This window comes from Oryctolagus cuniculus, chromosome X (genome assembly GCF_051225735.1).
Source record: "Oryctolagus cuniculus isolate XC-2025 breed Fujian yellow rabbit chromosome X, ASM5122573v1, whole genome shotgun sequence".
Classification (NCBI taxonomy): domain Eukaryota; kingdom Metazoa; phylum Chordata; class Mammalia; order Lagomorpha; family Leporidae; genus Oryctolagus; species Oryctolagus cuniculus.
The window spans coordinates 55,592,086-55,616,036 of NC_142888.1; positions in this window are offsets into that span (position 1 = coordinate 55,592,086).

A 23,951-nucleotide genomic window follows, 5' to 3' on the forward strand; every position below is an offset into this window, starting at 1 on the left:
ATGAATTTTACTTCATGTTGAGATTTGAATACCATCTCCATGATATCTCATTATGTGTACACAAGTATTCCAGAAACTGGAAATCTCCAAAACCCAAAGCACTTCTGGTTCCAAGCATTTTCATATAAGAGATATTCAGCTTTTTACACAAAATGTATTAATTCTGCTATTTTCTGTTTGTTCCTGTAGGTTTGTTGTACTAATTGTTTTGTAAGATTAATTGGCAGTTCAACAGAATGAATATTTTTATGTTGATTATTTGTTATGTGGAGGATGTTTTAGGAGTAACCATAAAACTGCAAACCCAAAGCCACACAAAAAAATATACTGTTTTGCTGGTTGCTCCTCTTCCAGTCCAGCTCTCTGCTGTGGCCAGGGAAGGCAGTGGAGGATGGCCCAAGTGCTTGGGCCCTGCACCCGCATGGGAGACCAGAAGGAAGCACCTGGTTCCTGGCTTCAGATCAGCCCAGCGCGCCAGCCTTAGTGGCCATTTGGGGCGGGGGGTAAAGCAACAGAAAAGTAAGACCTTTCTCTCTGTCTCTCTCTCTCTCTCTTACTGTCTAACTCTGCCTGTCAAAAAAAATGTATTGTTTTTAACACTTATACACTGTTGGTAGGAATGTAAATTAGTGCAGCCACTGTGGAAAACAGAATGGAGACTTCTTAAAACATTAGAAATAGACTTGCCATATGATCTAGCAATCCTACTACTTGGTGTATACCCTAAAGACATGAACATGTTGTATCAAAGAGATACCTGTACCACCATGTTTATAGCAGCATTGTTCACAATAGCCAAAATTTGGAATCAACTAAGCTATTCATCATCAGAAAAATGGATAAATAAAATGTGAGGTATATATATAATATATAACATATATATATAACATATATTATATATTATATATATATATATATATATATAAAACTGCGGAACATTATTCAGCTATAAAAATAATGAAATTCTACCATTTGCAGCAAAACGGATACAATCAGGGCACATCAGCTTGAGTGAAATAAGTTGTCTATAAAGGCAAATGAGGCATGTTCTCCCTTATATGGGGGAGCTAAGATTTAAAGGGAGAGCAAGAGCGAGCGAGTGAGCGAGCAAGAGAGAGAGAAATGTGTGCATTAGTATAGCAAATATAGTTTTGGAAGACTTTTTAATACCTTTCTCAAACCAATAATTAAGAATGTTATATTACTATAGATTTAATGCTCTGTGATTTTTTGAAATTTACTCTATATGGATGAAATTGTCATTTTTCCATTCAATTGTTATTCATAGCCGCTATGTATATTCCCACTAAACTAAGGTCTTTTTGATTTTATTTGTTAAATTCCTTACTCAGTGAAGTATTCAGCCTTTTTAAGGTAATGTAAATTTAGAAAATGTTATCTCAAAAACTAAAAATAGAAGGAAAGGGAGAGGAAGGGTGAGAGGGAGAGAGGTGGATGGAGGGAGGGAGAGAAGAAGGGAATACCATTATATTGTTAGAATTGTATCTATGAACTATAATGAAACTTTTAAAAACTAACTAAAATTATTTTTTTGACAGGCAGAGTGGACAGTGAGAGAGAGAGAAAAGGTCTTCCTTTTCCGTTGGTTCACCCCCCAATGGCCGCTGCGGCCGGTGCACTGTGCCGATCCGAAGCCAGGAGCCAGGTGCTTCCTCCTGGTCTCCCATGCAGGTGCAGGGCCCAAGCACTTGGGCCATCCTCCACTGCCTTCCCGGGCCACAGCAGAGAGCTGGACTGGAAGAGGAGCAACCAGGACAGAATCTGGTGCCCCGACCAGGACTAGAATCTGGGTTGCTGGTGCCGCAGGCAGTGGATTAGCCTAGTGAGCCATGGAGCTGGCCAATAAAATTAAATTTTAAAAAAGAAAATTAAAAAACATAAAATGCAAAATATAAAAATAAAAACATCTCTCAGCTGTTACTTCATGTTCTGTTTCTCCAAAACATTTTGCAGATTTATATTTATAGTTATCTCCCATTAATTTTTCTATTTCATTCCTCTTATAATATTTAGTTTTCTAGTATATAAAGTCTGAAAACCATTGTATAGGTGTTAAGTGCCTATATATAATATGATCCAGCGCTTAAGCTGAGAAAACTACATCCAATTTGGGAGTGCCTAGGTCTAAGTCTCAGCTCCAGTTCCAATTATAGCTTCTTGTTAATACACATTCTGAGAGACAGTAGGTGATGGCTCAAGTAGCTGAGTCGGTTCCACCTATGTGGGATACCAAGATTAGATTCCCAGCTCCTGGTTTTGTCCTGGTACAACCCCTGGCTGTTATCAACACTTGGGGAGTGAAGCAGTGCATGGAAGTTTTTTCTCTCTTCCTCTCCCTCTTCCTCTCCTTCTCCTTCTCCCTATCCCTCTTTCCCACTCTCCCTCTCTCCCTCTCTCTCGCTCCCTCTCTCCCTATTGCTCAGCCTTTCAAAATGAATAAATAAATAAAATGTTGGAAAAATATGGCCCACCCTTCCCATACAAACTTTGGAACTGCTTCCCTCTCCATTTTCCTTTGTTCCAGATCTATAATTTACTGATTTTAAACAAGTACTGCTCATCCATGCCCTTCTACACATTTATACACTTTGTCATCTCTCTCTAAAACATCATTCTTGTCTGTCCAAATCTTATCCATCTTGGTGGTATAAAAGACAATGATAAGAGCATAGGTTCTGGATTAAATGTCTTACATTTAATCCTCAGTTCCACCACTGATTGTGTAATAACATATCTGTTTCTGCCTGTCTGTCTGTCTCCTTATCATGAAAACAGGGATGTATGTTGTGGGGAGCAATCCGGACTAGACTAAGTTACTTGAATTAGGACTTATTCTATGCATCTGCTCTCCCACAATATGGCGCTGGGAGAGAAGTAAACAGCTTCTGCACAGCTGCCTCCAGTTCAACCAATTAACTGTAGGACTTGCTCCTGATTGGAGAGCAGCGTACTCGGCGTGTGGGCAGCCGAGTTGGGATTGGCGGAGGAGGACTATAAAGGAGGAGAGAGACGGCATGCACCAGGAACATCTATGGGGAACATCTAAGGGAAAACCCGTGCAGCCCCCGAGAAAGCCGGCTGGCGGTGTGCCGCTCCCCTGCGGAAGTGGGGAAAGCGGCCAGGGGGAACTGCCCTTCCACGGAGGTGGAAGGGATAGTAGCCAACCCGGGAAGAACCAGCAGCAAACCCAGGGAGGGCCGAGCAGACGAAAGAACAGCGCAGGGTCCTGTGTCGTTCCTCCACGAAGAGGGGGAGCGACATAATGGTGCCGTGACTCGGATAAGGAAACTTAGGAGGGAAGAAATGACTCAGATAGGAAACCTAGGACGGATAGGAAACTTAGGAGGGGAGAAACGGGAAGAAGCAGGAAAATACCGGAGAGAGAGACTAGCAAAGAGCCTAGGTGCCGGAAGAAGCTATTGAAAGCCTAGGCAGAGACTCGGATATGGACTGTGGGAAAGAAGTTAGGATTTAAAGTGAAAGCAAGAAGAAACTTAGACTCAGATACGGACTGCAGGTTGAAAGTGAAAGTGAAACCTATAAGAAACTTAGACTTGGATACGGACTGTGGGGAGAGGCCAGAAGAAATGAGGGAGGAATATTGTTGGAAGAAAACTTAAGGAAACATACCGGGTAGAGAAAAATGTTAGGGAGGATGAAGCCGCGAGTGCAGGCCGAGGCGGAGATATAAGCCACCTTGGAATTCTTCAAGTCACCCCGGGGAGCAAGAGGCGAAGATCTGGAACCAGAGGCAGAGACGTGGGCCGCCAGGTTGAAATTTGCCAGGTTAGTCCGGGGAACTTGGACTGAATGCCGGTGGTGGCGGAAACATTCGCGGAAGCCGCTGCGTGCAGAGAGAGCACGGGGCGTGAATAGATGGGGAACGCGGGGCTGGCGCGAGGCCGTGGTGCGGGCGCGAAGTGCGTGGAGACCGCGGAGCGTGCGCGCAGAGCCGGGAACCCGCCGGCGGGGCGAGGCGCCGGGAAGCCGCGCAGAGCCGTGAAGCTGCCGCGGGGCAAGCGCCGCCGGGAAGCCGCAGGGATAAGAGAAACAGAAGTTTTAGAAGTAAAGTGAGAGAAATAGGAATGCTGGAAGATAGAAGTAAAATGGGAGAAATAGGAATGCCCGGAGATAGAGAAATAGAGAAATAGAAAGGCCTCCCCTCAACATGCCAATGAGAAAGCTTGGATTCGGTCTGCCTGATTAAGTGAGGCGATGAGCACCTGGGCGGCTAGCAGCTTATGCGCCGCAGGTCACCGAAGACAGGCACGAATTAACATCAGTAAGGCTTCCCCACAATACAACCATTAGGAGGCTTGGATTCGGTCTGCCTAATTAAGGCGGTAAGCGCCAGCAAGCAGCTCGACCAGAGTATGAGCTGCAGGTCACCGAAGATAGGCACAAACCAACACTAATAAGTCTCCCCCACAATACGGCAATGAGAAGGCTTGGAATCGGTTTGCCTGATAGGTTTTGTAAACACCTGCAGGCAGTTCTAGCAGAGCAGAGCATGCGCTGCAGGGCACCGAACACAGGCACGCATCAGCGCCTAAAAACCTCCTCACAACATGGCGAAGAGAGGACCCGGATTCGGTTTGCCTGATAGGACTTGTAAGAGCCTGTGGCAACTCTAGCAAGTAGAGCAGAGTGTGTGCCGCGGGACACCGAAGACAGGCGCGTATCAACGCTAAAAAATAAAAAGAAAGGGGGATCTGTGGGGAGCAATCCGGACTAGACTAAGTTACTCGAATTAGGACTTATTCTATGCATCTGCTCTCCCACAATATGGCGCTGGGAGAGAAGTAAACAGCTTCTGCACAGCTGCCTCCAGTTCAACCAATTAACTGTAGGACTTGCTCCTGATTGGAGAGCAGCGTACTCGGCGTGTGGGCAGCCGAGTTGGGATTGGCGGAGGAGGACTATAAAGGAGGAGAGAGACGGCATGCACCAGGAACATCTATGGGGAACATCTAAGGGAAAACCCGTGCAGCCCCCGAGAAAGCCGGCCGGCGGTGTGTCGCTCCCCTGCGGAAGTGGGGAAAGCGGCCAGGGGGAACTGCCCTTCCACGGAGGTGGAAGGGATAGTAGCCAACCCGGGAAGAACCAGCAGCAAACCCAGGGAGGGCCGAGCAGACGAAAGAACAGCGCAGGGTCCTGTGTCGTTCCTCCACGAAGAGGGGGAGCGACAGTATGTAGCATACCATGAACATATATCATATAGCAAGTGCATATTAAAATTTGCATTTAGTTTTATTCATATCTAGTGTAAAATCTACTGCTCTTTTAAGATCTTCCTTAAGGATTACAATCTCCTTTACTCCTCCTTATCTTCTCAATGACAATAATGTTTATAAGTTGAATAACCATTTAACTAATTATGTCCTATTTTGTGACATTTAACTACAGGTTCTTGTGTGTCGGTCTTATTTTTCCAACTACAACATGAGATCTCTCATGAAGAGGTTTTATACTTCTCTAATCTTTATAATAAAAACTATCAAACATTTAAACTCCTGATTAATATATATATATATAAAGTATTTAACTCTTTGAATAATTCCATATATTAGGTAATAGTATTAGCTCCCACCAGAAATGGAGAAACTAAGGCATAGAAAAGTTAGCATTGTTACCCAAGGTCACCTAACTAAAAAGTAGCAGAGCCAGGCTATGAACCCAGCCATTCTGGGTGCAGAAATTATACTTTTGCTGTCATTATAGTATAACTTCCTTTGTAAGATCTAGTACAATGTTGACCAGTAGTAGATACTAAATAAATATGTTTTAATATATATTCTAATACTAATAATGCAGATCAAATACAAATTGTTGAAAATTTAATTTTAGAATATTAAGAAAAATAAGATCCACCTGGGAGAAGTACATATATGGAATAAATTGTTTGAAAGGTAACATCATTGAGGAATTTTTCAGTGCCAATCTATAAATTTTTGACAGCCTCTGTTTTTAGTCATCTTATTTTTGTATGATCAATTATCTGTTTTTGATTTTACATTATTATCCTCGCTTATTATGTCTCCAACATTTTGCTTATGTCATGAAATGAGCATTATTTACTCTACTGGTAGCTATACAACAGAAGTAATAATTTTATTAGATTAAATTACAAGAGTTAGTTTTAAAGGTAGAGATTTTTACATCCTTTTTGTTGCTCTAGTTTCCCTTCACATAACATTTCACAAACCACTTCATCTTTTTAGATCATTTCAATAGGCCCTTTAATACAGTAAGCAAATATATACCCCATACTATTCTGTGCCTTACTTGATTTTTAATAATTACTTCTATGCGTTCCTTCAACTGAAAATCAATACACTATTAATTGTCTAAAAATGCCAGACTATAAAAATAAGAAATAACAAATGGATCACAAAGCTGGCAAAAATGCTTTCCTGGTTCCTTTTTCATTCAGTGAAGAGCTGACTCATGTAACAGAAATATCATTATGAAACAGTCTAAATTGTCATCTTTTGATGCCAGGAGATAAGCTAAATATTTATTTATATAAATTGAAATTATGATTCTATATAACATTACTTATACTGTTATAACTGTGTAGAAGAAAAAAGAGTAAAAGAATGATTAGGCATTAGGGAAGACAGTTTGTAGCAATGTACTTGAGATGATTGAGGAACAACTCCACCAGACTTCAGAGAAAGAACTCCAGAATCAATACATATTAGTCAACTTCATCAGTCAGCTCAGTCTTTGCAGCATGTTGTTGGGGGAGAGGGTGGGATGGTGAGTTTCCCAGGGACATTAAGGTCTCTGCTGGTTGATCCCTTGGATGGTAAGATCAATTGACTGCCTTCACAAAGAAAACTTAAACAGGTTATGCAAGCTGATTCAGCACTTTCTTCCTCAGTCTGTCACCTTATTCATCATTGTCACAAAGAACACAGCTAGTTAATCACAAAACATTTGACCAGACATCATTCATCACCACTTCATACTACTGCCTCTTCTCAAACACTGAAATTCACCTTCTATTAAAAATATGAGAAGAAATAGAAAAGTAATACTTGTCAGAATCAGGTTTTTTTCCCCAAAAAATATATGAAGTATATCAGGAATGTTTACACTATAAAATAGACAGATTATAGAAAGGAGTATTAGTTATTAATTTTATTAAAAATATTTAAACAATAATTATTCCTTATGAAGATTTCACATTTGGCTGCTGTAAAATTTTGAAAAACAAAAGCAATAGTTTTTCTTCCATTATTGTGAAGCTTTCTGTAGACAAAGTGGTACATTATAATCTATAATTGGCCATTGTGTAAAAGAAAATAGTAACCAATAAATGAAAATGGTTGCAAAGTAGACATTATATATGTATGCTATTCAGATGCAGGCCCAGGTTATATTTTGCCAGATTTAAATTATTTTTTAAAAACTTCCTAGAATCACACAAATGCTGTTTCATCAATATGTAGGTCTTTGGAAATTATAAAATAGAGTTAAAAAAATTCTAAAAGTGCATTAAACAATGACTGCAAAATAAAGTGTGGGGTGTAGCTGGGTCCCTGGCCAATCATTTCGTCTGGCTTCAGAGACTAAGATCCTGAGTGCTTGGGGTGGTTCATTGCAGTGTTCTGTGCTCACACTGAGGACTGCACAGATCCTTTGTGTGGTTCATGTGCCTGTGTGGGTGGGGCATATAACCACTGAGTGCTTACCCTGAGTATTGATCACCTTGGCAGGCAGGAGGTGAGGCAGCAATTACACCAGCTTATATGATCATACTCTCACTTCTACTGATAATATAAGAGATCTACCATGCCCAATATGGGTGTCACCCTGAACTTGTGCACCATTCACAGCACTGACTGGAGCTCTTTGTGTGACCCAGCACACACCTCTAACTATCCACTGAATAAGAAGATGAACCACTAAGGCACAGAGGCATAGTTCAAAATAAAAACCATCAGGAAAGAAAGCCAATAAGTGGTTCAATGATGTCTAAGAAACATAGAAATATGAGAAACATGAACAAAGAAGAAAATATGAATCCCTAAAAAAGCCACAATGCTTCAATATTAGAACATGAACATGAAAAGATTGATGAAATGCTTAAAAAAGAATTTAAAAATAATTACTCAAAAGCAATGGAAGTAAATTCACGAGTTAAAGAAATCCATACAAGATATGGTTGAAAAATATATTGAAAGATATTGAACGATATATTGAAGATAACTCAATCTGAAATGTTAGAGATGAAAAATTCAAACAATCACATAAAAATATAGTGGAAAGCCTTATCAACAGACTTTGTGAGGAAGAAGAAAGAATATCTAAGCTAAAAGACAAATATTTGGATATAGCTCAGTCAGATCAAAATAGAGAGAGAAGCAGAAGCAGAAGAAGAAGAGGAGGAGGAGGAGGAAGAGGAGGAGGAGGAGGAAGAGGAAGAAAATATGGAAAAACTGAAAGCACTGTTCAAACTTTATGGGGTATTATGAAATAACCTGATATATGGGTCTTAGGAATTCCTGAGGGGTATAAAGGGTGAATTGATTAGAAGGGCTATTCAGAGAAATAATAGCAGAAATTTTCCCTAACTTGGAGAAAGAAGGGGACATCCTTCAGTAAGCACTTACAATTCCTAATAGACATGACCAGAAAATTTCTTCACCATGACACACTGTAATCAAACTTTTAACAGTAAAACATGAAGAAAAGATTCTAAAATGAACACTAGAGAAATGCTAAATTGCCTTCATAGGATATCCAATTAGACTGACAACTAATTTCTCACCACAAACCCTATAGGCTAAGAGAGAATGGAAAGACATAGTCCAAGCCTTATGAGAAAAAAGATCAACCAAGAACATTGTACCCTGCAAAGCTCTCATTTGTGAATGAAGGCTGAAATAAAGAACTTTCATAACAAAAATTGAAAGAATTTGTCATCATTAGTTCAGCCTTTTCAAAAGATACTTAAGGATATATTCTACACACAGAAATACATAGATAGTCATCATTATGAGAAAATGTGAAGGCAAAAAAACTTCTGGTAAAAGCGTAAAAGAAATCCAAACCAAACAATAGGAATATTTGTGGAAAAAATGGCAGACCCAAGTCATTACTTATCAATAGTATCCTTGAATGTAAGTGGCCTAAATTCTCTCATTAAAAGATACAGACTGTCTGGATTAAAGTAAAAAACAAGAACCATCTATTTGCTACCTATAAGAAGCACAACTCACCAACAAAGATACATGCAGACTGAAAATGAAAGGATAGGAAAGGAAATCCAATTCTAACAGCAAAACAAAAGCAGGCATAGCTATCCTAATTTCATACAAACTAAATTAACACAAAAATTGTGAAAGAGACAAAGAAGGACATTATATAATGATTAAGGGATCAATGCAACAGGAAGATGTGACTATAATAAATGTATATGTACCCAATTACAGGGAGCCTAGCTATTTAAAAGAAAGGTTAATGGATCTAAAGGGAAACATAGACTCCAAAACAATAATAGTGGGGAACTTCAACACACCACTTTCATCAATGGGCAAATCAACCAGACAAAAAAAAGCAGCAAAGACACACAGATATAATTACACACCATTGACCAAATGAAGCTAATTTATATGTACATAATATTTAAACCCATAAGTGTAGAATGCAAGTTTCTTTTCACCAGTTCATCAAACATTCTCTAGGAAAGACTGTATGCTAGGTCATAAAGCATGTTTCAATAAATTCAAAGTAATTGAAATCATATGATGTATCTTTTCTGACTACAATGGAATGAAGCTGCAAATTAAAAACTTTAAGGAAAGCTACAAAATACACAACCACATGGAGATTGAACAACATGCTTCTGAATTAAGCCAAGACACTCTGGGAAAAAAAAAAAAAAACCTAAAGGAAAGATCTCCGAGAGTGAGATCCCAGTGGAAACAATGGGTCATCAAAGAAGGAGGTACCTTTCTCTGAAGGGAGGAGAGAACTTCCACTTTGACCATGGCCTTGTCTAAATATGATCAGAGTCAGTGAACTCAGGGGGCTTCCATAGCCTTGGCAGCTCATGAAAAGAGCCTAGGGTGATTACTGATGCCATAAACAAGAGTGGCAATTTGTTAAGTCAACAACAGGAGTCACTGTGCACTTACTCCTCATGTAGGATCTCTGTCCTTAGTGTGCTGTACATTGAGATTTAATGCTATAACTAGTACTCAAACAGTATTTTTCACTTTATGTTTCTGTGTGAGAGCAAACTGTTGAAATCTTTACTTAATGTATGCTAAACTGATCTTCTGCATATGAAGAGAATCGAAAATGAATCATGATGTGAATGGAAGGGGAGAGGGAGTGGGAAAGGGGAGGATTGCGTGTGGGAGGGACGTTATGGGGGGGAAGACATTGTAATCCATAACCTGTACTTTGGAAATTTATATTCATTAAATAAAAGTTAAAAAAAGAGAAAAATAAAAAACAGTGGGTCATAGTAGAAATCAAAAGGGAAATCAAAAGTTTCCTGTAAACAAATGAAGGTGACAAAACATCATTTCAAAACTTAACTGATACAAGAAAAAGCGGTATTAAGAGGAAAGTTTACAGGAAGTAGTGCCTACATCAAGAAATTGGGAAGTCATCAAATAAATGATCCAACAATGAATCTTGAGGACCTAGAAAAACAAAAACAAACCCAAATCATAATTAGTAGGTGAAAAGAAATAATAAAAGTTAGAGAATAAATAAAATTGAACCAAAAAAGTGCAAATATCAGTGAAATGAAGAGCTGGTTTTTGAAAAAAAAATTGACATACAATTGACTCAACTAAACAGGAAAGGGGGAGAAGACCTAAATTAATAAAATTAGACCTGAAATAGGAAATGTTACAACAGATACCACAGAAATAAAATGAACCATTATGAATTACTACAAATAGCCATATGCCAACAAATCAGAAAATATGAAAGAATGGATAGAGCTCTGGATACATCTAATCTTACAAAATTAAGTCATGAAGGCATAGAAAACCTAAATAGGCCAATAACCAAGATGAAGACTGAATCAGTAATATAGATCCTTCCAACAATTAAAAGTCCAAGACCAGATGGCTTCACTGCTGAATTCTACCAAATGTATAAAAAAGAGCTAATTCCAATCCTTCTGAAACTACTCAAAATAACTGACAGCAAGGGAATCTACTCAAATTGCTTCCTTAGGCTAGCCTCACCTTATTTCCTAAATGAGTAAAAGATACGACAAAGAAAGAGAACTGTAGACCAATATCACTGATGAACATGCATGCAAAAATCCTCAACAAAATACCAGCTAATTGAACCCAACAACACATCAGAAAGATCTTTCACATGGACCAAGTAGGATTTTTCCTTGGTTTGGAGGGATGGTTTAAGATATGCAAATCAATAAACGTGACATATCACATTAAAAAACTGAAGAACAAAAACCATATGATTATAGAGCCAGAGAAGGCATCTGATAAAATACAACATTCTTTCATGATAAAAATCTTAATAAAACTGGGTATAGAAGGAATATTCCTTAACACAATCACAGCAACATATAACAAACACACAGCAGCATCATATTGAATGAGGAAAATTTGGAAGCAATCCCACTGAAATTGGGAAGCAGACAACAATGCCCACTCTCACCTTTGCTGTTCATTATAGTCCTGGAAGTTTTAGCCAGAGCCATTAGGCAAGAAAAAAACATCAAATGGAAACAAAGTGGGAAGGAGGAAGTCAAACTATCCTTATTTGCAGATAACATGATCCTATATATAGGGAAACCAAAAGACTGCACTAAGAGACTATTGGAACTCATAATAGATTTTAGTAAAGTTTCAGGCTATGAAATTAACACACAAAAATCAATAGCCTTTGTATACATAGACAATGCTATGGCTGAGGAAGAACTTAAAAGATCAATCCCATTCATAATAGCCACAAAAAACCTTGGAATAAATTTAACTATGGATGTGAGAGATCTCTACAATGAAAATTACAAACATTAAAGAAAGAAATAGAAGAAAACAAAAAATGGAAAAATGTTTCCATATTCATGATTGGAAGAGTTAATATCATCAAAATATCCATACTACTGAAAGCAATTTACAGATTCAATGCTATCCCCATCAATACACCAATGACATTCTTCTGAGATCTAGAAAAATCTATGATAAACTTCATTTAAAAACACAAGATTCTCTGAATAGCTAAAGGGATCTTAAACAACAAAAAAGCCAGAGGAATCACAATTTCAGACTTCAAGATATACTACAGGTTAGTTATAACCAAAACATTCTGGTATTGGCAAAAAAGAGACATGTGTACCAATGGAACAGGATTGAAACACCAGAAATTAATCCTTATATCTACAATCTCTAGAGAAAAGACAGTCTCCTCAACAAATGATGCTGGGAAAATTACATCATCACATATAGAAGTAAGAAACATATCTCGTACCCTACACTTTATACAATAAACAACTCTAAATGGATCAAGTGCCTAAGTCTATGACCTGATAACATCAAATTACTAGGGAAAAAACATTGGGGATAGTCACCAAGTCATTGGCGTAGGTTGGAAAAGACCCCAGAGGTACAGGCAATTAAAGCAAAAATAGACAAATGGAATTACATCCAACTATGAAGCTTATGCACTGCAAAGGAAACACTCATCAAAGTGAAGAGGCAATCAACAGAATGGGAGAAAATATATGCAAACTATGCAACTGATAAAAGATTAATATCCAGAATTTTTAAAGAGCTCAAGAAACTCAACAAGAACAAAACAAGCACTCCAGTTAAGAAATGGGATAAGGACATGAGTAGGTATTTTTCAAAGGATGAAATTCAAACAGGCAACAGACACATGGAAAAACACTCAAGATCACTAGCCGTCAAGGAAATGCATATAAAAACCATAATGAGATTTCACCTCACCCCAGTTAGAATGTCTATGGTCCAAAAATTGAAAAAACAATAAATGCTGATGAGGATGTAGGGAAAAAGATATTGTAATACATTGTTGGTGGGAATGTAAAGTACTACATCCCTTGGAGAAGACAGTATGGAGTTTCCTTAGCCATCCTACTCTTGGGAATTTACACAAATCAAATCAGCATATGAAAAAGTTACCTGTACCTCCTGTTTATTTCAGCCCAATCTACAATAGCTAAGATATTGAATCAACACAGAAGTCCATCAATAGATGATTAGGTAAAGAAAATGTTGTAAATACACACTATGGAATCTACTCAGCCATAAAAAGAATGAAATCTTGTCTTTTGCAACAAAACAGATGCAACTAGAAAGCATTATACTTAGTGAAATAAGCCAGTCCCCAAAAGACAAATATAATATGTTTTCCCTGACATGTGGTAATTAATATACATAGCACAAAAGATTTGATTATTGTTTATATTCCTTGTGTATATTCTTGAGGAACAGTGGATTTTTACTTACTACTTGTTGAATTCTTTATCTTGTGGAGGGTCAAGCTTGTGATTATACAATAAACTGAAAACTTGTCATTATAAATGTCAAAAGAAAAAATAAGAAATAAAGGAGGAGGAAAGATGTGAGCATGGACTGGAGGGACAAGGGGTTGGAAAGTATCATTATGTTCTTAAATTGGTATATATGAAATATAGGTAATTTTTTTCACCTTTTGTAAATTAAAAAATGTAAAGCCTAAAAATAAAAAACTCTATTCAAATATGTAAGGTATTGAAATGGATTAGTCAAATTATTTGTATTGTTTGGGTCTTTATACTTGTCCTATTGATATTCCAAATAATCATTGCTACCTAATGGATGTAGTGATAGCAGGGTATTATTGGTTTTGTATTTGAAATTTTGGCCAGAGTCTAAGTCTTTTGCATCAAAGTTATAGAGAAAGCAAATTGTTATAATTTTATTTCATTATATTTTACTAGAAAATCAATGCCATACATATTGCAGAATATTTTTTAGAGCTCCACTACTTTGTGAAAATATCTTTGACTCACACAAGTAAAACATTCTTGATTATGCAAGCAAAAATGTGAATTGTTTTTGATTGCATAATTAGTATTTATTAAATTTTCAAAACAACTTCTGCTTTTTAAAGAAAGGTTCCAGCCCTGCTACCATACACTGTGACTGGGGTGCAAGTAACTCTATTGTTGTTGTATTTATAATTAGAAATTCAATGAAATTTATTGAAATCTTAGGCCATTTACTAAATTAGTTAGGAAGGATTGACTATAGGAATGAACAAGGGTCAGGAGACAGGAGTTACTTAACTATGGTAGTATAGGAAAAACACTACTTTCACTTCTGTCTGCCTAGGTGAAACTTCTGTCATAGGGATGTGTTTCTCTGGGTGTCATATTTGGCCAAATACAGGTAGTCACATAAAAAAGACTGTTTAATAGACACTGGAATGACTTGTCTTCCCTGTGTCAAAATTAGTTATTCTACCTGATAGAATTTAGATTGATTCACTTGATTAAAACATTTATTTCCAATAGTTAGCTTTTGCAAAAAATATTTAGCTATTTATCTGAAAGGAAGTATGATAGAGAGGAAGGGGAACGAAGGAGAGAGAGAGAGAGGTCTTCCATTTGCTGTTTCACTACTCAAATGGCCACAAAGGCCAGAGCTGAACCAAGTTAAATCCAGGAATACAGAACTCCATCCAGATCTTCCACAAGGAGGCATTAGCCCAAGTGTTTAGGCACATTAGCAAGGAGCTGGATCAGAAGTGGGGCAGCCGGCATTTGAAGTACAGCCGATATGGGTTGACAACCTCATAGATGATGACTTTACCCACCATCCCACAATGCTGGCCCCCCAAATTCATTTTGATTAGTTTATATAATGCTCTCCTCTTTACTATAATAAGATCACAGTTCTACAGAAATGAGCTTCTTGATTATAACTTGAGCAGTTTAGATTTCTCACACTAGTTCTTCCTGCACAAGACTAGATCATATTCCCTTGTATTTTTCAAATAGGCTTCTTTACTAAAGGCAATCTCATGTTTATTTCTAATTTTCCACCATGAGTACAAGACAGAGGTGAATTTTACATATAATTGAAACTGTATATTCATGCCATAACTTTTTATTTCTTTCTTTTTTCTTTTTTTTTTTTTTTTGACAGGCAGAGTGGACAGTGAGAGAGAGAGACAGAGAGAAAGGTCTTCCTTTGCAGTTGGTTCACCCTCCAATGGCCGCCGTGGCCAGCGCGCTGTGGCCAGCGCACCGCACTTATCCTGGTCTCCCATGGGGTGCAGGGCCCAAGCACTTGGGCCATCCTCCACTGCACTCCCTGGCCACAGCAGAGAGCTGCCCTGGAAGAGGGGCAACCGGGATAGAATCCGGCGCCCCAACCGGGACTAGAACCTGGTGTGCTGGCGCCACAAGGCAGAGGATTAGCCTAGTGAGCCACGTCGCCGGCCATAACTTTCTTTATTGTTTCATCCATCTGAGATATATTTTTGCCTCATTTTAAACATGAGATACTGAAAGTAAATTCAGTCTCTTATCATCTATTAACCTAATAGTCAAATTTTTGATGATTTAGTATGTTGCTATACATTTAAACAAAATTGGTCTATGTTCCTCTCCCTGAAAAAAATGAAAACACAAATAAGAACACCATAGCCCTCACCCCTCAGCCCAAGAACCCAGGTGAAGAATAGTGACAGTAAACTTTCTTTGAATATAACTAGCTATTGATGATAGTATAAAATCAACAGTACCAAGATAATTTTTTGGAAGCAATACATGATACATTGAATACATTGGCTCCTATGTTTATTGCTTAATGTTCCAGCCAGTGTTACTTTTTATTGAAATACTTTATTGCTGAGAGTATATTTATTGAGACTCTAAAGAATATATGAGAATGGGATAAAAGGATTCCCCTCCTCAAAGACCTTACAGAAAGTAAAGAGTTTCACCTTCCTCATTTCTTTCTACCAACTTTTTCTATAGTAGATAGAGTAATAATAGATACTCAAATGTATACAACAAGGAAACTTCCTCATTGAATTTGAAATTACACAGGATATCAAGTTGGGGGGTTGGCAAAGTCTAGTCACAAAGCAGTCCATAAAACAAAATGTTCTGTTAGCCTTATAGATTTTTTTGTTTCCTCCATATTTTAACTGTTTTATTTTACTATTGCCAGTGTGATTGATTTTAGCAGCCTCCTCCGCATTCCCACTCAACCCTAACGTTCCCAAAGCACTTCTGTGAAATTAGATAGTCTAGGTTGTTGAAATTCTGCGTAAAATATGCTCAAAGATCTGAAGTGATCTCTGTTGGATACTTTTTTAGATTTATGGTAGATTATTTCTGCTTCATTTCAGCCTTTTTTGTTTCCTGTTAGGTTTTCAAATATGTGACAGATAATACTAAATCTGGGAGTCTTACATCAATGTAAGAAAGGTATTAGTTCTTATTAGTTCATGAAAGGTGAGGTTTTCCTCAATGTATTTTTAGTGCCTATTACATGAAAAGCACTATGTTAATCCTTTGGTATACAGTGGACATGGAACTCATGGAACTTATGTTAGCACAGTGTGACATCCTATAACAACTTGGAAACAGATTTTCCGTTAAAGTCTCAAACTATTAAAATCCGTTCACTATGGATATGTCAACCTGCTAGGAAACCCTAACAAATTACAAATGAGTGATGGAACAGTAGGGGAAGAAGCACCACTCCAATCAAAGCATTCTGGGATTAATCTAAGAAAGGGAAAACACATATAATTGTAACTTGGAAGTAAAAGCTTAATAAATCATGTACTTTTTAATCTTTTTTTTGAAAAATGGTGAATACTAGCAGATGAGTGAATCACAGAAACATAATGAGTATCCATAGAACCAAGCATTTGGCAGCACTTTTTATATACTGTCCAAAATAGAATATTCTTGGCTAAGAGAATTGGGACATTCATGCTTCTTTGGCAGTGTGTCCCCACAGTGGGTGAGAGTACTTCAAGTTAACTTAACTGAGGGGTGTTTATGAGGATATACTCATTCTCCTTGATCTGATTTCATGCTCATTAAATAAACTTCTAATACTAATTTGGCATCTTATGTACCTTTCCCATAGGTACAGAATGCTCTGTTCAGTTAATACGAACATTAACTTTATCTGACAGTTCATTTCTCATTGTAAATTAATGAATTGGAATTCTGGTATATTTATGATTTTGAGTAATATAGGTATGCTTCTGAGCATTGGAGCCTTCTTACACTTTTACTATTAAATCATTCTTTCTAACCCTACAATGTTGAGGCCAGTTTTGTTTTCCCTAGAAGATACTCTCTCTTTTTATGCCTCTTTGAATTGTAACATTCTCAAATCATTCAAAATGTAATATATCATGTTTTTTTTAAAAGAAACAAATAACTTGTGAATATCTATTTTTATTGAATAGGTTTCCAAGTTACATCAGCACAGAAATGGGAAATAAAACTACAAAAACTTACCTATAAACAAGAAAACACACTAACAGTACGTTCTTCAAATTGTGGGGAATGAATCTGAACTCAGGTACCTATGATTAATCTCTTCTATCTCCTGTTTAGGAAATCAGATGAGATGCTATATGTTCTTAAGTGAATCATCCCATCTCATTCCCATAAACATAGAGAAAAGTGTGTTCCTAAGTATTCTTGGATATCTATAATTTGCTTTAAGGACTCACAACTCTATTTTATTGTCATACTTTGAGAGAAAAATTAGAAAAGATATTGGATCTAACAACTAGCCATAGAACACAGCTCAGGTAGGATAGCTCTATCCAAAGTTAGTCATAAATCTACATTATGTGAAAGCTTGGAGACAGAAAGAGTAAGTGAAGACCACCCACTCACCCCTCCAAATGCTGTAAGTCTCGCTTGCTGTCATTTGTGCTTTGGTGGAAATAACTGTATCAAGTCAATTTTTGTCAAATATTGACTTTCAGTAACTTTCCAGTTACAATTATATTCCTTCCTACTTTTTAAATGTTGATACCCTGATGATTTTAGTATTCAGTAGGCTCTTCAATTATAATTGTAGAACTTCAAATTTCTTGTATGCTATATAGGAAATCAATATTTGTCATCTTGGTTTACATAGCATATATAATGTTGAAATTCAATAAAATTTTCCTCTGCCCTTCAGTGAAATCTTTCTGGCATGGAATGAATCTATTTTAAAATATAATATTCTGCTACAGAAACAGTCAATAAAAGATGATATGTGCATAAATGATCAATTAAATGGTGGTAAGCAATAGACTCTATGTGTGAAATAAATTTTTTGAATGTGAAGTTTTCAAATTATTATAGAGATGTACTCTAATGAAGTGAAATCATTACAGTTTTGGCTTTGGAAAATGAAGAAATCTTATCAGTCATTCATTTGAAATGAAACACTCACTATAAATAAAGGCAATCTATTAAATGAAAGTTAGCAGTTATCAGGAGAGGAGAGAAAATTAAAAATATCTGAGCAAGTGTATAGGACCTATGTGAATACATTTGGTTTTTACTTTGTGTTGTTCACCAAAGAATGACAAAGATACTCCAAAAAGAGTGCCATGATAAATGAGAGACAGTATAATAGAGTTGTAGAGGCTATGGAGCTACAATGCCTGAATTCAGATCCCAAATCCACTATTTACTAATTTTGTAACCTTAAACAGGTTAATTAATCTCTCTGTGTCTTCATTTCCTCAAATGAGGAAATTGAATTCAAAGGTATTAATGAATGTAAAATGATAACAGCACCTGGCACATAGTAAATGAGAAGTAGTAGCTATTATCACAAGGTCCCAAAACCTCCATTTCTTCTACTCAAGTCAATAATTCTCTAGCACATACCATATAGAAAAAGGTTTCCAGTGCATAGTGCTCTCGATGAATGCTTCAAGTAATATATATACCAAATACATTGTAGAGAATAATGATCATTTTAGTTCTGTGGTTGTCAAACTTACTTAAACAGTTGAATTACAGATTTGCCAGAAAAAAATATCAGAAATCACAGAAGTAGACATTAATACTTTGCACTTTAAAAATACTTTAAATTGCTTTTGTGGGGCCCAGTTCTGTGGTGTAGTGGGTAAAGTCACTACCTGCAGTGCTGGCATCCCACATGGATGCCAGTTGGAGACTCAGCTGCTTCACTTCCCATCCAACTCTCTGCTATGGCCTGGGAAAGCAGTGGAAGATGCCCCAAGTCCTTGGGCCCCTACACCTGTGTGGGAGACCCAGAGGAAGATCCTGGTTCCTGGCTTCGGATTGGCGCAGCTCCAGCTGTTGTGGCCAACTGGGGAGTTAACCAGCGGATGGAAGACCTCTCTCTTTCTCTCTCTCTCTCTCTCTCCTTCTCTCTCTGTGTAACTCTGGCTTTCAAATAAATAAATAAATCTTTAAAAAATTGCTTTTGTAGAGCTTCATGTCACACAGTTCAGGAGTTAGTTTGAGAAGCAATAGTTAAGACCATAGCAAATGTTCATAGGGTCAATGGTAACCCTATAATATGTATTTTATGTCTATTATCACTTTCATATTGCATTAGAATCATATACATATATATATATATATTTACATTATATATATAACATGCTTCCTAACCTCCACCATTTGTCAACCCTTTAAGTGCTGTAGCTCTGTTTATGCTGACATCTTCTTTGTTCATATCCCTATGCCTCTTCCCCATTATATATAGAGGTGCCTGACCTGAAATCAATATTTAACAAATTGTTTGTTAGAAGATGGAAGGAATGGAGTGAATAAGAAATTATATCCATCAGTGGTCTCTCCTCATGTAATTAAAAGACAGGGGTTAGTTTTTAAATTGGTAATACCTTCACATTATTCAGAAGTGTTGGTAAGGATGTGGAGAGCAAGGAGCAAGGAACTCTTGCACTGTGGTTGGTGAGAATGTTAAATTGTATAGCCATTGTGGAAAATAATATAGAGGTTCCTGAAAATAATAAAAATAGAACTCAATATCATCCAGCAGTCTCACTACTGAGTATACATCTAGATAAATTAAATCAGTTGGTTGAAGAGATATCTGCATTTCTATGTTTATTGCAGCACTATTCACTAAAGGCAGGAAAGAAAAGCAACCTGAGTATCCATTCACCAATGAATGGATGAAACAAATGTGGTACAAATACACAATGGAATACTGCTCAGCCATAAAAAAAGATGAAACCTTGTCATTTAAAGTGGCATGAATGGAACCGGAAGTCATATGTTAAGTGAAATAAGCCAAACACAGAAAGACAAGTATCATGTGATCTCACTCATATGTGGAGTCTAAAATTTGGTTATCTTAAAATTTAAAAATTATAACGGTAGTTGTCAAAGATTGGGGAGGAAATGGGGATGAGAGACAGGGAAGGGGAAGGTTGATTAATGAGTACTAGGTTATAGATAGGAATAGGGAGTTCTAGAGTTCTTTGTCACAGTGGAGTGACAATATGGGTACAGAAAATGTCAATGTATTGTAAATTTCTCTTTTCAAAAAAAAGCAAACAAATTATAACAGGATTTTGGATGTTTTCTCATTAAAGAAATATTAAATGTTTGAAGAGATAAATGTATTTACCTTGATTGGACATTATACTATGTATACACATACCAAACATCATACAGTACCCCAAAAATATGGATAATTTTTATGTTTGTTAATTTTTTATTTATGAAAAAGATCAACTTTCATGCATTTAATATATATATATATATATATATTTAAGAGCAAAATGATACTTCTAACCCTACTCTCATTCCCTCTCTCCCACCCTCCCTCTTCCTTTTCTTATTTTTCTTTTAATTTTAATATTTTTAAAACCATTTAAAGAGCTAATTTGAAGTAGTGAAAACATCAGCAGTATCTGTGATCACATTCATGAAAAATGGAACATATACCTTGATTAATGGCCAAGCCTAAATTAATTAATTTCCTCCCTTGATACAGAAAATGTTTGGAACAGTTCATTAATCCAATTCACATGTTCATTAAAAATGCTAAAAAGAACCAAATCACAAATGTATGTGATTGTCTTAATGATCTATTGTCTTAATTATCTATTGTCTTAATAATCCAAATGAATCAGATATTAACCAACATGTTAGTCAACACTTGATTTTTATGGCATTTGATTAAATGAATTTAGCTGTAATGGTCATGTGAATTTGGCACTCCAGTAAATGTGTCACTAGTATGGTGGCTAGGCCAGTAAGATGAAGTTGGAATTTTTTATTCAATCCCACAACTGCAAGCAAAAAATACACAAAAATAATTTTGGCTGTGTTGCTCACATATCCCCAAACAGTTTTAAAACTAGGCTTACCTTCTTGCATATTTTGAAGTTTATATCAAAGGATTTCCATCATGAGTTTAAATAGCAGCACAAAATTTTCCAACATTATAAATAATAATATTTAAAATAAAACAGAACAGTCCTTTTTAAGTGTATCCAGTGAAGCCTAATCCCCCAAGCAATTTGATGGCATCATAATTTATTTTATTTTATTTTTTGAAAAAAGATATATTTATTTATTTGAAAGTCAGAGTTACACAGACAGAGGAGAGGCAGAGAGAGAGAGAGAGGTCTTCCATCCACTGGTTCACTCCCCAAATGGCCTCAATGGCTGGAGCTGCCCAATCCAAAGCCAGGAGCCAGGAGCTTCTTCCTGGTCTTCCACGTGGGTGCAGGGGCCCAAGGACATGTGCCATCATCTACTGGTTTCCCAGGGCATAGCAGAGAGTTGAATAGGAAGTGGAGCAGCCAGGACTTGAACTGGTGCCCACATGGGATGCCGGCACTGGAGGCAGTGGCTTTACCCGTTATGCCACAGTGCCGACCCCATCATAATTCATTTTAAATAACACATGAAAAGTCCTTTAAAAGTCAGAAATTTTGCACCATTTATTTTTGTAATTTTCTTCATTTTGGATTTTACTGTGACTATTATATTTGTGCATTCAATATCTGATAAATGTCTATAATAAAGTGATTATTAAATGTGCATTAAGACAAATTAATTTTGTATGTCAGTATTTTCCCAAAATGGAGTCTCACAGAACACTCTTCCAGAAAATGTTAGTTGTTCTATGGACAAAATACATGAGATGTGCTAACTTTTCAATTTCTCTAAGAAAGGCATGATGTATGTTCGTATATTGAAGTCTTTGGTGCCGGCACTATGGCATAGTGGCTAAAGCTGTCGCCTACAGTGCCAGCATCCCATATGGGCTCCAGTTTGAGTTCTGGCTGCTCCACTTCCAATCCAGCTCTCTGCTATGGCCAGGGAAAGCAGTGGAAGATGGCCAAGTCCTTGGGCCCCTGCACCCTCATGGGATACCTGGAAGAAGCTCCTGGTTCCTGGCTTCGGATCAGCCCAGCTCTGTTGTGGCCTCCATTGTTGTGGCCATTTGGGGAGTGAGCTAGCTGATGGAAGAACTCTCTCTCTCTCTGCCTATACTTCTATGTAACTTTACCTTTCAGATAAATAAATAAATCTTTTAAAAAATGTTTCAGAAGTCCTTTCATAAGGAAACCTGTATAAAGTTATTTAATCAGTGCTTCCCAAACTTAGAGAAAAATGAAAAAATTATTTTTAACCAAACAATACTTTATAGAACACATTTGGGAAAAGATGTCAATGGAGTCTCTTTTCTGTCCTACCTATCTAAAATAGGCCACTTAGACAATTGTCTATGTGTGCATATCCTAAAATTCTATTAAGCATAGTATGTTAAATGTCAGAATCTGCCTGCTAATGACTAAAATAGATTGCCATTAATTTTAAGATATTTTAGTCATTCTGTTGTAGAAAACTCTGAAAATTGTTAATGTGCATTATGAAAGATTATGATTATTCTATAGAAAAGAGATCTTTCATACACTGGCTGACTATTTAAACCAATTATCTGAACCAGCTATTATTCTTTAAATTATTGCCTAACCCAAATTTCCACAGGGACTAATGTGTGCAAATCTGTTTACATTGGGATAATGGAAATAAAAAATAATAAATGTTGTCTCATGCAGTATTACAATGGAATGTTTACAAGTCTCACTTGGTTCAGTGTCTTAGTTATAGTCTTTGAGAGAATCTATCATTATTTTCTTATATTACAGAGGTTTATTCTTTGTTTTTTTTCAGAATATAGTTAAGGACTGATTAATTATACATCTTTTTATTGCCTTTGTCTTATCATAAAGGTTGCACAACTACACATAGGATGTTTTTTAACTTTTATTTAATGAATATAAATTTCCAAAGTACAGCTTATGGATTACAATGTCTTTCCCCCCCATAACGTCCCTCCCACCTGCAACCCTCCCTTTTCCCACTCCCTCTCCCCTTCCATTCACATCAAGATTAATTTTCAAGTCTCTTCATATACAGAAAAACAGTTTAGCATACATTAAGTAAAGATTTCAACAGTTTGCACCCACATAGAAACACAAAGTGAAAAATACTGTTTGAGTACTAGTTATAGCATTAAATCACAATGTACAGCACATTAAGGACAGAGATCCTACATGAGGAGTAAGAGCACAGTGACTCCTGTTGTTGACTTAACAAATTGACACTCTTGTTTATGGCATCAGTAATCACCCTAGGCTCTTGTCATGAGTTCCCAGTTTGCTTAGAGTTTTCATCATGAAAGGGTGTTGTATTTCATCAAATGCTTTCTCTGAGTCTATTGAGATAATCATATGGTTTTTCTTCTGCAGTCTGTTAATGTGATGTATCACATTGATTGTTTTGCGCACATTAAACCATCCCTGCATACCAGGGATAAATCCCACTTGGTCTGGGTGGATGATCTTTCTCATGTGTTGTTGCATTCTATTGGCCAGAATTTTATTGAGGATTTTTGCATCTATGCTCATCAGGG